Raw genomic sequence first — 15727 nt, 5'->3', positions numbered from 1 at the left:
TCTTCCTTATAACTTCCAATCACAATAGAAATGTTAGAATGCAAGAAATATGTTTCATGAGAAGTAAAACCCTCTTGTATGAAAACAACCTAGGTCTGAGATAATGATCAGATTACAGAATACATTTTACCTTTAATGTTTTTGAGCACAAGTTCCGTGAACAAAAACAACCTGAACCATGTTGTCCAATTATTTCACAAGAAGATCAAACCAATGCTTGTCATTGGTTAGGGATTCAATCTCTTGCAGTTTTCCATTCTTGTTAGGCTAGATAATCTAGACAAATTGATGGGTTTAATATATGTATATTATTCTGATCAGCCGTTGATGTTTGCTTTGTGTGTGTGAACCCTATGGAATGTATATCCTCTGATAGTTTCCTTTAATAAGGAGTCTTTTAAGCTAAGACTTTGATCTGCATGCTGGTGCTCAATTCCGAATCTCAAAAGCTCCATAGCCCAACGTGGGGCTCGAAACCACGACCCTGAGATTAAGAGTCTCATGCTCTACCGAACTGAGCTAGCCGGGCTTCTTCCTTATAACTTCCCATCACAATAGAAATGTTAGAATGCAAGAAATATGTTTCATGAGAAGTAAAACCCTCTTGTATGAAAACAACCTAGGTCTGAGATAATGATCAGATTACAGAATAAGTTTTACCTTTAATGTTTTCAGCACAAGTTCCGTGAACAAAAACACCCTGAACCATGTTGTCCAATTCTTTTGCAAGAAGACCAAACCAACGCTTGTCATTGGTTAGGGATTCAATCTCTTGCAGTTTTCCATTCTAGTTAAACTAGATAATCTAGACAAATTGATGGGTTCAATATATATATAATTTTCTGATCAGCCGTTGATGTTTGCTTGGTGTGTGTGAACACTATGGAATGTATTTTCTCTGAAGTATTCTTTAATAAGGAGTCTTTTAAGCTAAGACTTTGATCTGCATGCTGGTGCTCAATTCCGAATCTCAAAAGCTCCATAGCCCAACGTGGGGCTCGAAACCACAACCCTGAGATTAAGAGTCTCATGCTCTACCGTACTGAGCTAGCCGGGCTTCTTCCTTATAACTTCCCATCACAATAGAAATGTTAGAATGCAAGAAATATGTTTCATGAGAAGTAAAACCCTCTTGTATGAAAACAACCTAGGTCTGAGATAATGATCAGATTACAGAATAAGTTTTACCTTTAATGTTTTCAGCACAAGTTCCGTGAACAAAATCACCCTGAACCATGTTGTCCAATTCTTTTGCAAGAAGACCAAACCAACGCTTGTCATTGGTTAGGGATTCAATCTCTTGCAGTTTTCCATTCTAGTTAAACTAGATAATCTAGACAAATTGATGGGTTCAATATATATATAATTTTCTGATCAGCCGTTGATGTTTGCTTGGTGTGTGTGAACACTATTGAATGTATTTTCTCTGAAGTATTCTTTAATAAGGAGTCTTTTAAGCTAAGACTTTGATCTGCATGCTGGTGCTCAATTCCGAATCTCAAAAGCTCCATAGCCCAACGTGGGGCTCGAAACCACAACCCTGAGATTAAGAGTCTCATGCTCTACCGTACTGAGCTAGCCGGGCTTCTTCCTTATAACTTCCCATCACAATAGAAATGTTAGAATGCAAGAAATATGTTTCATGAGAAGTAAAACCCTCTTGTATGAAAGCAACCTAGGTCTGAGATAATGATCAGATTACAGAATACATTTTACCTTTAATGTTTTTGAGCACAAGTTCCGTGAACAAAAACAACCTTAACCATGTTGTCCAATTATTTCGCAAGAAGATCAAACCAATGCTTGTCATTGGTTAGGGATTCAATCTCTTGCAGTTTTCCATTCTTGTTAGGCTAGATAATCTAGACAAATTGATGGGTTTAATATATGTATAATATTCTAATCAGCCGTTGATGTTTGCTTTGTGTGTGTGAACCCTATGGAATGTATTTCCTCTGAAGTATCCTTTAATAAGGAGTCTTTTAAGCTAAGACTTTGATCTGCATGCTGGTGCTCAATTCCGAATCTCAAAAGCTCCTTAGCCCAACGTTAAGGAGCTTGCAGTTTTCCATTCTAGTTAAGCTAGATAATCTAGACAAATTGATGGGTTCAATATATATATAATTTTCTGATCAGACGTTGATGTTTGCTTGGTGTGTGTGAACTCTATGGAATGTATTTGCTCTGAAGTATCCTTTAATAAGGAGTCTTTTAAGATAAGACTTTGATCTGCATGCTGGTGCTGAATTCCTAACCTTAAAATCTCCATAAACCAACGTGGGGCTCGAACCCACGACCCTGAGTTTAAAAGTGTCATGCTGTACCGAACTGAGCTGGCGCTTCTTCCAAATAACTTCCCATCACAATAGAAATGTTAGAATGCAAGAAATATGTTTCATGAGAAGTAAAACCTTCTTTTATGAAAACAACCTAGGTCTGAGATAATGATGAGATTACAGAATAAGTTTTACATTTAATATTTTTGAGCACAAGTTCCGTGAACAAAAACCGCCTGAACCATGTTGTCCAATTCTTTCGCAAGAAGATCAAACACACGCTTGTCATTGGTTAGGGATTCAATCTCTTACAGTTTTCCATTCTAGTTAAGCTAGATAATCTAGACAAATTGATGGGTTCAATATATATATGATTTTCTGATCAGCCGTTGATGTTTGCTTGGTGTGTGTGAACACTATGGAATGTATTTGCTCTGAAGTATCCTTTAATAAGGAGTCTTTTAAGATAAGACTTTGATCTGCATGCTGGTGCTCAATTCCTACCCTTAAAATCTCCATAGCCCAACGTGGGGCTCGAACCCACGACCCTGAGATTAAAAGTGTCATGCTCTACCGAACTGAGCTGGCGCTTCTTCCAAATAACTTCCCATCACAATAGAAATGTTAGAATGCAAGAAATATGTTTCATGAGAAGTAAAACCGTCTTGTATGAAAACAACCTAGGTCTGAGATAATGATGAGATTACAAAATAAGTTTTACATTTAATATTTTTGAGCACAAGTTCCGTGAACAAAAACCGCCTGAACCATGTTGTCCAATTCTTTCGCAAGAAGATCAAACACACGCTTGTCATTGGTTAGGGATTCAATCTCTTGCAGTTTTCCATTCTAGTTTAGCTATATAATCTAGACAAATTGATGGGTTTAATATATATATAATATTCTGATCAGCCGTTGATGTTTGCTTGGTGTGTGTGAACTCTATGGAATGTATTTGCTCTGAAGTATCCTTTAATAAGGAGTGTTTTAAGATAATACTTTGATCTGCATGCTGGTGCTCAATTCCGAATCTCAAAAGCTCCTTAGCCCAACGTGGTGCTCGCACCCACGACCCTGAGATTAAGAGTGTCATGCTCTATCGAACTGAGCTGGCGCTTCTTCCAAATAACTTCCCATCACAATAGAAATGTTAGAATGCAAGAAATATGTTTCATGAGAAGTAAAACCGTCTTGTATGAAAACAACCTAGGTCTGAGATAATGATGAGATTACCGAATAAGTTTTACCTTTAATATTTTTGAGCACAAGTTACGTAAACAAAAACCGCCTGAACCATGTTGTCCAATTCTTTCGCAAGAAGATCAAACACACGCTTGTCATTGGTTAGGGATTCAATCTCTTGCAGTTTTCCATTCTAGTTTAGCTATATAATCTAGACAAATTGATGGGTTTAATATATATATAATATTCTGATCAGCCGTTGATGTTTGCTTAGTGTGTGTGAACTCTATGGAATGTATTTGCTCTGAAGTATCCTTTAATAAGGAGTCTTTTAAGCTAAGACTTTGATCTGCATGCTGGTGCTCAATTCCTAACCTTAAAATCTCAATAGCCCAACGTGGGGCTCGAACCCACGACCCTGACATTAAGAGTGTCATGCTCTATCGAACTGAGCTGGCGCTTCTTCCAAATAACTTCCCATCACAATAGAAATGTTAGAATGCAAGAAATATGTTTCATGAGAAGTAAAACCCTCTTGTATGAAAACAACCTAGGTCTGAGATAATGATGAGATTACAGAATAAGTTTTTCCTTTAATGTTTTCAGCATAAGTTCCGTGAACAAAAACCGCCTGAACCATGTTGTCCAATTCTTTCGCAAGAAGATCAAACACAGGCTTGTCATTGGTTAGGGATTCAATCTCTTGCAGTTTTCCATTCTAGTTAAGCTAGATAATCTAGACAAATTGATGGGTTCAATATATATATAATTTTCTGATCAGACGTTGATGTTTGCTTGGTGTGTGTGAACTCTATGGAATGTATTTGCTCTGAAGTATCCTTTAATAAGGAGTCTTTTAAGCTAAGACTTTCATCTGCATGCTGGTGCTCAATTCCTAACCTTAAAATCTCCATAGCCCAACGTGGGGCTCGAACCCACGACCCTGACATTAAGAGTGTCATGCTCTATCGAACTGAGCTGGCGCTTCTTCCAAATAACTTCCCATCATAATAGAAATGTTAGAATGCAAGAAATATGTTTCATGAGAAGTAAAACCCTCTTGTATGAAAACAACCTAGGTCTGAGATAATGATGAGATTACCGAATAAGTTTTACCTTTAATATTTTTGAGCACAAATTACGTAAACAAAAACCGCCTGAACCATGTTGTCCAATTCTTTCGCAAGAAGATCAAACACACGCTTGTCATTGGTTAGGGATTCAATCTCTTGCAGTTTTCCATTCTCCTTAAGCTAGATAATCTAGACAAATTGATGGGTTCAATATATATATAATTTTCTGATCAGACGTTGATGTTTGCTTGGTGTGTGTGAACTCTATGGAATGTATTTTCTCTGAAGTATCCTTTAATAAGGAGTGTTTTAAGCTAAGACTTTGATCTGCATGCTGGTGCTCAATTCCGAATCTCAAAAGCTCCTTAGCCCAACGTGGTGCTCGAACCCACGACCCTGAGATTAAGAGTGTCATGCTCTATCGAACTGAGCTGGCGCTTCTTCCAAATAACTTCCCATCACAATAGAAATGTTAGAATGCAAGAAATATGTTTCATGAGAAGTAAAACCGTCTTGTATGAAAACAACCTAGGTCTGAGATAATGATGAGATTACCGAATAAGTTTTACCTTTAATATTTTTGAGCACAAGTTACGTAAACAAAAACCGCCTGAACCATGTTGTCCAATTCTTTCGCAAGAAGATCAAACACACGCTTGTCATTGGTTAGGGATTCAATCTCTTGCAGTTTTCCATTCTAGTTTAGCTATATAATCTAGACAAATTGATGGGTTTAATATATATATAATATTCTGATCAGCCGTTGATGTTTGCTTGGTGTGTGTGAACTCTATGGAATGTATTTGCTCTGAAGTATCCTTTAATAAGGAGTGTTTTAAGATAATACTTTGATCTGCATGCTGGTGCTCAATTCCGAATCTCAAAAGCTCCTTAGCCCAACGTGGTGCTCGAACCCACGACCCTGAGATTAAGAGTGTCATGCTCTATCGAACTGAGCTGGCGCTTCTTCCAAATAACTTCCCATCACAATAGAAATGTTAGAATGCAAGAAATATGTTTCATGAGAAGTAAAACCGTCTTGTATGAAAACAACCTAGGTCTGAGATAATGATGAGATTACTGAATAAGTTTTACCTTTAATATTTTTGAGCACAAGTTACGTAAACAAAAACCGCCTGAACCATGTTGTCCAATTCTTTCGCAAGAAGATCAAACACACGCTTGTCATTGGTTAGGGATTCAATCTCTTGCAGTTTTCCATTCTAGTTTAGCTATATAATCTAGACAAATTGATGGGTTTAATATATATATAATATTCTGATCAGCCGTTGATGTTTGCTTAGTGTGTGTGAACTCTATGGAATGTATTTGCTCTGAAGTATCCTTTAATAAGGAGTCTTTTAAGCTAAGACTTTGATCTGCATGCTGGTGCTCAATTCCTAACCTTAAAATCTCCATAGCCCAACGTGGGGCTCGAACCCACGACCCTGAGATTAAGAGTGTCATGCTCTATCGAACTGAGCTGAGGCTTCTTCCAAGTAACTTCCCATCATAATAGAAATCTTAGAATGCAGGAAATATGTTTCATGAGAAGTAAAACCCTCTTGTATGAAAACAACCTAGGTCTGAGATAATGATGAGATTACCGAATAAGTTTTACCTTTAATATTTTTGAGCACAAGTTACGTAAACAAAAACCGCCTGAACCATGTTGTCCAATTCTTTCGCAAGAAGATCAAACACACGCTTGTCATTGGTTAGGGATTCAATCTCTTGCAGTTTTCCATTCTACTTAAACTAGATAATCTAGACAAATTGATGGGTTCAATATATATATAATTTTCTGATCAGACGTTGATGTTTGCTTGGTGTGTGTGAACTCTATGGAATGTATTTGCTCTGAAGTATCCTTTAATAAGGAGTCTTTTAAGCTAAGACTTCGATCTGCATGCTGGTGCTCAATTCCGAATCTCAAAAGCTCCATAGCCCAACGTGGGGCTCGAACCCACGACCCTGAGATTAAGAGTCTCATGCTCTACCGAACTGAGCTAGCGGGGCTTCTTCCTTACAACTTCCCATCACAATAGAAATGTTAGAATGCAAGAAATATGTTTCATGAGAAGTAAAATCAGACGTTGATGTTTGCTTGGTGTGTGTGAACTCTATGGAATGTATTTGCTCTGAAGTATCCTTTAATAAGGAGTCTTTTAAGCTAAGACTTTTATCTGCATGCTGGTGCTCAATTCAGAATCTCAAAAGCTCCATAGCCCAACGTGGGGCTCGAAACCACAACCCTGAGATTAAGAGTCTCATGCTCTACCGTACTGAGCTAGCCGGGCTTCTTCCTTATAACTTCCAATCACAATAGAAATGTTAGAATGCAAGAAATATGTTTCATGAGAAGTAAAACCCTCTTGTATGAAAACAACCTAGGTCTGAGATAATGATCAGATTACAGAATACATTTTACCTTTAATGTTTTTGAGCACAAGTTCCGTGAACAAAAACAACCTGAACCATGTTGTCCAATTATTTCGCAAGAAGATCAAACACACGCTTGTCATTGGTTAGGGATTCAATCTCTTGCAGTTTTCCATTCTAGTTAAGCTAGATAATCTAGACAAATTGATGGGTTCAATATATATATAATTTTCTGATCAGACGTTGATGTTTGCTTGGTGTGTGTGAACTCTATGGAATGTATTTGCTCTGAAGTATCCTTTAATAAGGAGTCTTTTAAGATAAGACTTTGATCTGCATGCTGGTGCTCAATTCCTACCCTTAAAATCTCCATAGCCCAACGTGGGGCTCGAACCCACGACCCTGAGATTAAAAGTGTCATGCTCTACCGAACTGAGCTGGCGCTTCTTCCAAATAACTTCCCATCACAATAGAAATGTTAGAATGCAAGAAATATGTTTCATGAGAAGTAAAACCGTCTTGTATGAAAACAACCTAGGTCTGAGATAATGATGAGATTACTGAATAAGTTTTACCTTTAATATTTTTGAGCACAAGTTACGTAAACAAAAACCGCCTGAACCATGTTGTCCAATTCTTTCGCAAGAAGATCAAACACACGCTTGTCATTGGTTAGGGATTCAATCTCTTGCAGTTTTCCATTCTAGTTTAGCTATATAATCTAGACAAATTGATGGGTTTAATATATATATAATATTCTGATCAGCCGTTGATGTTTGCTTAGTGTGTGTGAACTCTATGGAATGTATTTGCTCTGAAGTATCCTTTAATAAGGAGTCTTTTAAGCTAAGACTTTGATCTGCATGCTGGTGCTCAATTCCGAATCTCAAAAGCTCCTTAGCCCAACGTGGTGCTCGAACCCACGACCCTGAGATTAAGAGTGTCATGCTCTATCGAACTGAGCTGGCGCTTCTTCCAAATAACTTCCCATCACAATAGAAATGTTAGAATGCAAGAAATATGTTTCATGAGAAGTAAAACCGTCTTGTATGAAAACAACCTAGGTCTGAGATAATGATGAGATTACTGAATAAGTTTTACCTTTAATATTTTTGAGCACAAGTTACGTAAACAAAAACCGCCTGAACCATGTTGTCCAATTCTTTCGCAAGAAGATCAAACACACGCTTGTCATTGGTTAGGGATTCAATCTCTTGCAGTTTTCCATTCTAGTTTTGCTATATAATCTAGACAAATTGATGGGTTTAATATATATATAATATTCTGATCAGCCGTTGATGTTTGCTTAGTGTGTGTGAACTCTATGGAATGTATTTGCTCTGAAGTATCCTTTAATAAGGAGTCTTTTAAGCTAAGACTTTGATCTGCATGCTGGTGCTCAATTCCTAACCTTAAAATCTCCATAGCCCAACGTGGGGCTCGAACCCACGACCCTGAGATTAAGAGTGTCATGCTCTATCGAACTGAGCTGAGGCTTCTTCCAAGTAACTTCCCATCATAATAGAAATCTTAGAATGCAGGAAATATGTTTCATGAGAAGTAAAACCCTCTTGTATGAAAACAACCTAGGTCTGAGATAATGATGAGATTACCGAATAAGTTTTACCTTTAATATTTTTGAGCACAAGTTACGTAAACAAAAACCGCCTGAACCATGTTGTCCAATTCTTTCGCAAGAAGATCAAACACACGCTTGTCATTGGTTAGGGATTCAATCTCTTGCAGTTTTCCATTCTCCTTAAACTAGATAATCTAGACAAATTGATGGGTTCAATATATATATAATTTTCTGATCAGACGTTGATGTTTGCTTGGTGTGTGTGAACTCTATGGAATGTATTTGCTCTGAAGTATCCTTTAATAAGGAGTCTTTTAAGCTAAGACTTTGATCTGCATGCTGGTGCTCAATTCCGAATCTCAAAAGCTCCATAGCCCAACGTGGGGCTCGAACACACAACCCTGAGATCAAGAGTCTCATGCTCTACCCAACTGAGCTAGCCGGGCTTCTTCCTCATAACTTCCCATCACAATAGAAATGTTAGAATGCAAGAAATATGTTTCATGAGAAGTAAAACCCTCTTGTATGAAAACAACCTAGGTCTGAGATAATGATGAGATTACAGAATAAGTTTTTCCTTTAATGTTTTCAGCATAAGTTCCGTGAACAAAAACCGCCTGAACCATGTTGTCCAATTCTTTCGCAAGAAGATCAAACACAGGCTTGTCATTGGTTAGGGATTCAATCTCTTGCAGTTTTCCATTCTAGTTAAGCTAGATAATCTAGACAAATTGATGGGTTCAATATATATATAATTTTCTGATCAGACGTTGATGTTTGCTTGGTGTGTGTGAACTCTATGGAATGTATTTGCTCTGAAGTATCCTTTAATAAGGAGTCTTTTAAGCTAAGACTTTCATCTGCATGCTGGTGCTCAATTCCTAACCTTAAAATCTCCATAGCCCAACGTGGGGCTCGAACCCACGACCCTGACATTAAGAGTGTCATGCTCTATCGAACTGAGCTGGCGCTTCTTCCAAATAACTTCCCATCATAATAGAAATGTTAGAATGCAAGAAATATGTTTCATGAGAAGTAAAACCCTCTTGTATGAAAACAACCTAGGTCTGAGATAATGATGAGATTACCGAATAAGTTTTACCTTTAATATTTTTGAGCACAAGTTACGTAAACAAAAACCGCCTGAACCATGTTGTCCAATTCTTTCGCAAGAAGATCAAACACACGCATGTCATTGGTTAGGGATTCAATCTCTTGCAGTTTTCCATTCTCCTTAAGCTAGATAATCTAGACAAATTGATGGGTTCAATATATATATAATTTTCTGATCAGACGTTGATGTTTGCTTGGTGTGTGTGAACTCTATGGAATGTATTTTCTCTGAAGTATCCTTTAATAAGGAGTGTTTTAAGCTAAGACTTTGATCTGCATGCTGGTGCTCAATTCCGAATCTCAAAAGCTCCTTAGCCCAACGTGGTGCTCGAACCCACGACCCTGAGATTAAGAGTGTCATGCTCTATCGAACTGAGCTGGCGCTTCTTCCAAATAACTTCCCATCACAATAGAAATGTTAGAATGCAAGAAATATGTTTCATGAGAAGTAAAACCGTCTTGTATGAAAACAACCTAGGTCTGAGATAATGATGAGATTACCGAATAAGTTTTACCTTTAATATTTTTGAGCACAAGTTACGTAAACAAAAACCGCCTGAACCATGTTGTCCAATTCTTTCGCAAGAAGATCAAACACACGCTTGTCATTGGTTAGGGATTCAATCTCTTGCAGTTTTCCATTCTAGTTTAGCTATATAATCTAGACAAATTGATGGGTTTAATATATATATAATATTCTGATCAGCCGTTGATGTTTGCTTGGTGTGTGTGAACTCTATGGAATGTATTTGCTCTGAAGTATCCTTTAATAAGGAGTCTTTTAAGCTAAGACTTTCATCTGCATGCTGGTGCTCAATTCCTAACCTTAAAATCTCCATACCCCAACGTGGGGCTCGAACCCACGACCCTGAGATTAAGAGTGTCATGCTCTATCGAACTGAGCTGAGGCTTCTTCCAAGTAACTTCCCATCATAATAGAAATCTTAGAATGCAAGAAATATGTTTCATGAGAAGTAAAACCCTCTTGTATGAAAACAACCTAGGTCTGAGATAATGATGAGATTACCGAATAAGTTTTACCTTTAATATTTTTGAGCACAAGTTACGTAAACAAAAACCGCCTGAACCATGTTGTCCAATTCTTTCGCAAGAAGATCAAACACACGCTTGTCATTGGTTAGGGATTCAATCTCTTGCAGTTTTCCATTCTACTTAAACTAGATAATCTAGACAAATTGATGGGTTCAATATATATATAATTTTCTGATCAGACGTTGATGTTTGCTTGGTGTGTGTGAACTCTATGGAATGTATTTGCTCTGAAGTATCCTTTAATAAGGAGTCTTTTAAGCTAAGACTTTGATCTGCATGCTGGTGCTCAATTCCGAATCTCAAAAGCTCCATAGCCCAACGTGGGGCTCGAACACACAACCCTGAGATCAAGAGTCTCATGCTCTACCCAACTGAGCAAGCCGGGCTTCTTCCTCATAACTTCCCATCACAATAGAAATGTTAGAATGCAAGAAATATGTTTCATGAGAATTAAAACCGTCTTGTATGAAAACAACCTAGGTCTGAGATAATGATCAGATTACAGAATACATTTTACCTTTAATGTTTTTGAGCACAAGTTCCGTGAACAAAAACCGCCTGAACCATGTTGTCCAATTATTTCGCAAGAAGATCAAACCAACGCTTGTCATTGGTTAGGGATTCAATCTCTTGCAGTTTTCCATTCTAGTTAGGCTAGATAATCTAGACAAATTGATGGGTTCAATATATATATAATTTTCTGATCAGACGTTGATGTTTGCTTGGTGTGTGTGAACTCTATGGAATGTATTTGCTCGCAAGTATCCTTTAATAAGGAGTCTTTTAAGCTAAGACTTTAATCTGCATGCTGGTGCTCAATTCCGAATCTCAAAAGCTCCATAGCCCAACGTCGGGCTCGAACCCACGACCCTGAGATTAAAAGTGTCATGCGCTACCGAACTGAGCTGGCGCTTCTTCCAAATAACTTCCCATCACAATAGAAATGTTAGAATGCAAGAAATATGTTTCATGAGAAGTAAAACCTTCTTGTATGAAAACAACCTAGGTCTGAGATAATGTTCAGTTTACAGAATACATTTTACCTTTAATGTTTTTGAGCACAAGTTCCGTGAACAAAATCACCCTGAACCATGTTGTCCAATTATTTCGTAAGAAGATCAAACCAACGCTTGTCATTGGTTAGGGATTCAATCTCTTGCAGTTTTCCATTCTAGTTAAGCTAGATAATCTAGACAAATTGATGGGTTCAATATATATATAATTTTCTGATCAGACGTTGATGTTTGCTTGGTGTGTGTGAACTCTATGGAATGTATTTAATCTGAAGTATCCTTTAATAAGGAGTCTTTTAAGATAAGACTTTGATCTGCATGCTGGTGCTGAATTCCTAACCTTAAAATCTCCATAGCCCAACGTGGGGCTCGAACCCACGACCCTGAGATTAAGAGTGTCATGCTCTACCGAACTGAGCTGGCGCTTCTTCCAAATAACTTCCCATCACAATAGAAATGTTAGAATGCAAGAAATATGTTTCATGAGAAGTAAAACCTTCTTGTATGAAAACAACCTAGGTCTGAGACAATGATGAGATTACAGAATAAGTTTTACATTTAATATTTTTAATGTTTTTGAGCACAAGTTCCGTGAACAAAAACCGCCTGAACCATGTTGTCCAATTCTTTCGCAAGAAGATCAAACACACGCTTGTCATTGGTTAGGGATTCAATCTCTTGCAGTTTTCCATTCTAGTTAAGCTAGATAATCTAGACAAATTGATGGGTTCAATATATATATAATTTTCTGATCAGACGTGGATGTTTGCTTGGTGTGTGTGAACTCTATGGAATGTATTTGCTCTGAAGTATCCTTTAATAAGGAGTTTTTTAAGCTAAGACTTTGATCTGCATGCTGGTGCTCAATTACGAATCTCAAAAGCTCCTTAGCCCAACGTGGGGCTCGACCCACTACCCTGAGATTAAGAGTCTCATGCTCCACCGAACTGAGCTAGCCGGGCTTCTTCCTTATAACTTCCCATCACAATAGAAATGTTAGAATGCAAGAAATATGTTTCATGAGAAGTAAAACCGTCTTGTATGAAAACAACCTAGGTCTGAGATAATGATCAGATTACAGAATACATTTTACCTTTAATGTTTTTGAGCACAAGTTCCGTGAACAAAAACCGCCTGAACCGTGTTGTCCAATTCCTTCGCAAGAAGATCAAACCAACGCTTGTCATTGGTTAGGGATTCAATCTCTTGCAGTTTTCCATTCTAGTTAGGCTAGATAATCTAGACAAATTGATGGGTTCAATATATATATAATTTTCTGATCAGCCGTTGATGTTTGCTTGGTGTGTGTGAACTCTATGGAATGTATTTGCTCTGAAGTATCCTTTAATAAGGAGTCTTTTAAGCTAAGACTTTGATCTGCATGCTGGTGCTCAATTCCGAATCTCAAAAGCTCCATAGCCCAACGTGGGGCTCGAACCCACGACCCTGAGATTAAAAGTGTCATGCTCTACCGAACTGAGCTGGCGCTTCTTCCAAATAACTTCCCACCACAATAGAAATGTTAGAATGCAAGAAATATGTTTCATGAGAAGTAAAACCGTCTTGTATGAAAACAACCTAGGTCTGAGATAATGATGAGATTACAGAATAAGTTTTACATTTAATATTTTTGAGCACAAGTTCCGTGAACAAAAACCGCCTGAACCATGTTGTCCAATTCTTTCGCAAGAAGATCAAACACACGCTTGTCATTGGTTAGGGATTCAATCTCTTACAGTTTTCCATTCTAGTTTAGCTATATAATCAAGACAAATTGATGGGTTTAATATATACATAATATTCTGATCAGCCATTGATGTTTGCTTGATGTGTGTGAACTCTATGGAATGTATTTGCTCTGAAGTATCCTTTAATAAGGAGTCTTTTAAGTTAAGACTTTGATCTGCATGCTGGTGCTGAATTCCTAACCTTAAAATCTCCATAGCCCAACGTGGGGCTCAACCCACGACCCTGAGATTAAGAGTCTCATGCTCTACCGAACTGAGCTAGCCGGGCTTCTTCCTTATAACTTCCCATCACAATAGAAATGTTAGAATGCAAGAAATATGTTTCATGAGAAGTAAAACCGTCTTGTATGAAAACAACCTAGGTCTGAGATAATGATGAGATTACAGAATAAGTTTTACATTTAATATTTTTGAGCACAAGTTCCGTGAACAAAAACCGCCTGAACCATGTTGTCCAATTTTTTCGCAAGAAGATCAAACACACGCTTGTCATTGGTTAGGGATTCAATATCTTACAGTTTTCCATTCTAGTTTAGCTATATAATCTAGACAAATTGATGGGTTTAATATATGTATAATATTCTGATCAGCCGTTTATGTTTGCTTTGTGTGTGTGAACCCTATGGAATGTATATCCTCTGATGTTTCCTTTAATAAGGAGTCTTTTAAGCTAAGACTTTCATCTGCATGCTGTTGCTCAATTCCTAACCTTAAAATCTCCATAGCTTAACGTGGGGCTCGAACCCACGACCCTGAGATTAAGAGTGTCATGCTCTATCGAACTGAGCTGGCGCTTCTTCCAAATAACTTCCCATCACAATAGAAATGTTAGAATGCAAGAAATATGTTTCATGAGAAGTAAAACCGTCTTGTATGAAAACAACCTAGGTCTGAGATAATGATGAGATTACCGAATAAGTTTTACCTTTAATATTTTTTAGCACAAGTTACGTAAACAAATACCGCCTGAACCATGTTGTCCAATTCTTTCGCAAGAAGATCAGACACACGCTTGTCATTGGTTAGGGATTCAATCTCTTGCAGTTTTCCATTCTAGTTTAGCTATATAATCTAGACAAATTGATGGGTTTAATATATATATAATATTCTGATCAGCCGTTGATGTTTGCTTGGTGTGTGTGAACTCTATGGAATGTATTTGCTCTGAAGTATCCTTTAATAAGGAGTCTTTTAAGCTAAGACTTTGATCTGCATGCTGGTGCTCAATTCCGAATCTCAAAAGCTCCATAGCCCAACGTGGGGCTCGAACACACAACCCTGAGATCAAGAGTCTCATGCTCTACCCAACTGAGCTAGCCGGGCTTCTTCCTCATAACTTCCCATCACAATAGAAATGTTAGAATGCAAGAAATATGTTTCATGAGAAGTAAAACCCTCTTGTATGAAAACAACCTAGGTCTGAGATAATGATGAGATTACAGAATAAGTTTTTCCTTTAATGTTTTCAGCATAAGTTCCGTGAACAAAAACCGCCTGAACCATGTTGTCCAATTCTTTCGCAAGAAGATCAAACACAGGTTTGTCATTGGTTAGGGATTCAATCTCTTGCAGTTTTCCATTCTAGTTAAGCTAGATAATCTAGACAAATTGATGGGTTCAATATATATATAATTTTCTGATCAGACGTTGATGTTTGCTTGGTGTGTGTGAACTCTATGATATGTATTTGCTCTGAAGTATCCTTTAATAAGGAGTGTTTTAAGCTAAGACTTTGATCTGCATGCTGGTGCTCAATTCCGAATCTCAAAAGCTCCTTAGCCCAACGTGGGGCTCGAACCCACGACCCTGAGATTAAGAGTTTCATGCTCTACCGAACTGAGCTAGCCGGGCTTCTTCCTTATACTTCCCATCACAATAGAAATGTTAGAATGCAAGAAATATGTTTCATGAGAAGTAAAACCGTCTTGTATGAAAACAACCTAGGTCTGAGATAATGATCAGATTACAGAATACATTTTACCTTTAATGTTTTTGAGCACAAGTTCCGTGAACAAAAACCGCCTGAACCATGTTGTCCAATTATTTCGCAAGAAGATCAAACCAACGCTTGTCATTGGTTAGGTATTCAATCTCTTGCAGTTTTCCATTCTAGTTTAGCTATATAATCTAGACAAATTGATGGGTTTAATATATATATAATATTCTGATCAGCCGTTGATGTTTGCTTGGTGTGTGTGAACTCTATGGAATGTATTTGCTCTGAAGTATCCTTTAATAAGGAGTGTTTTAAGCTAACACTTTGATCTGCATGCTGGTGCTCAATTCCGAATCTCAAAAGCTCCTTAGC

Source organism: Platichthys flesus, chromosome 20, assembly GCF_949316205.1.
Source record: "Platichthys flesus chromosome 20, fPlaFle2.1, whole genome shotgun sequence".
In the NCBI taxonomy this organism is placed as follows: domain Eukaryota; kingdom Metazoa; phylum Chordata; class Actinopteri; order Pleuronectiformes; family Pleuronectidae; genus Platichthys; species Platichthys flesus.
The sequence above is the reverse complement of the archived record's forward strand: the minus strand, read 5'-3'. Positions refer to the sequence as shown.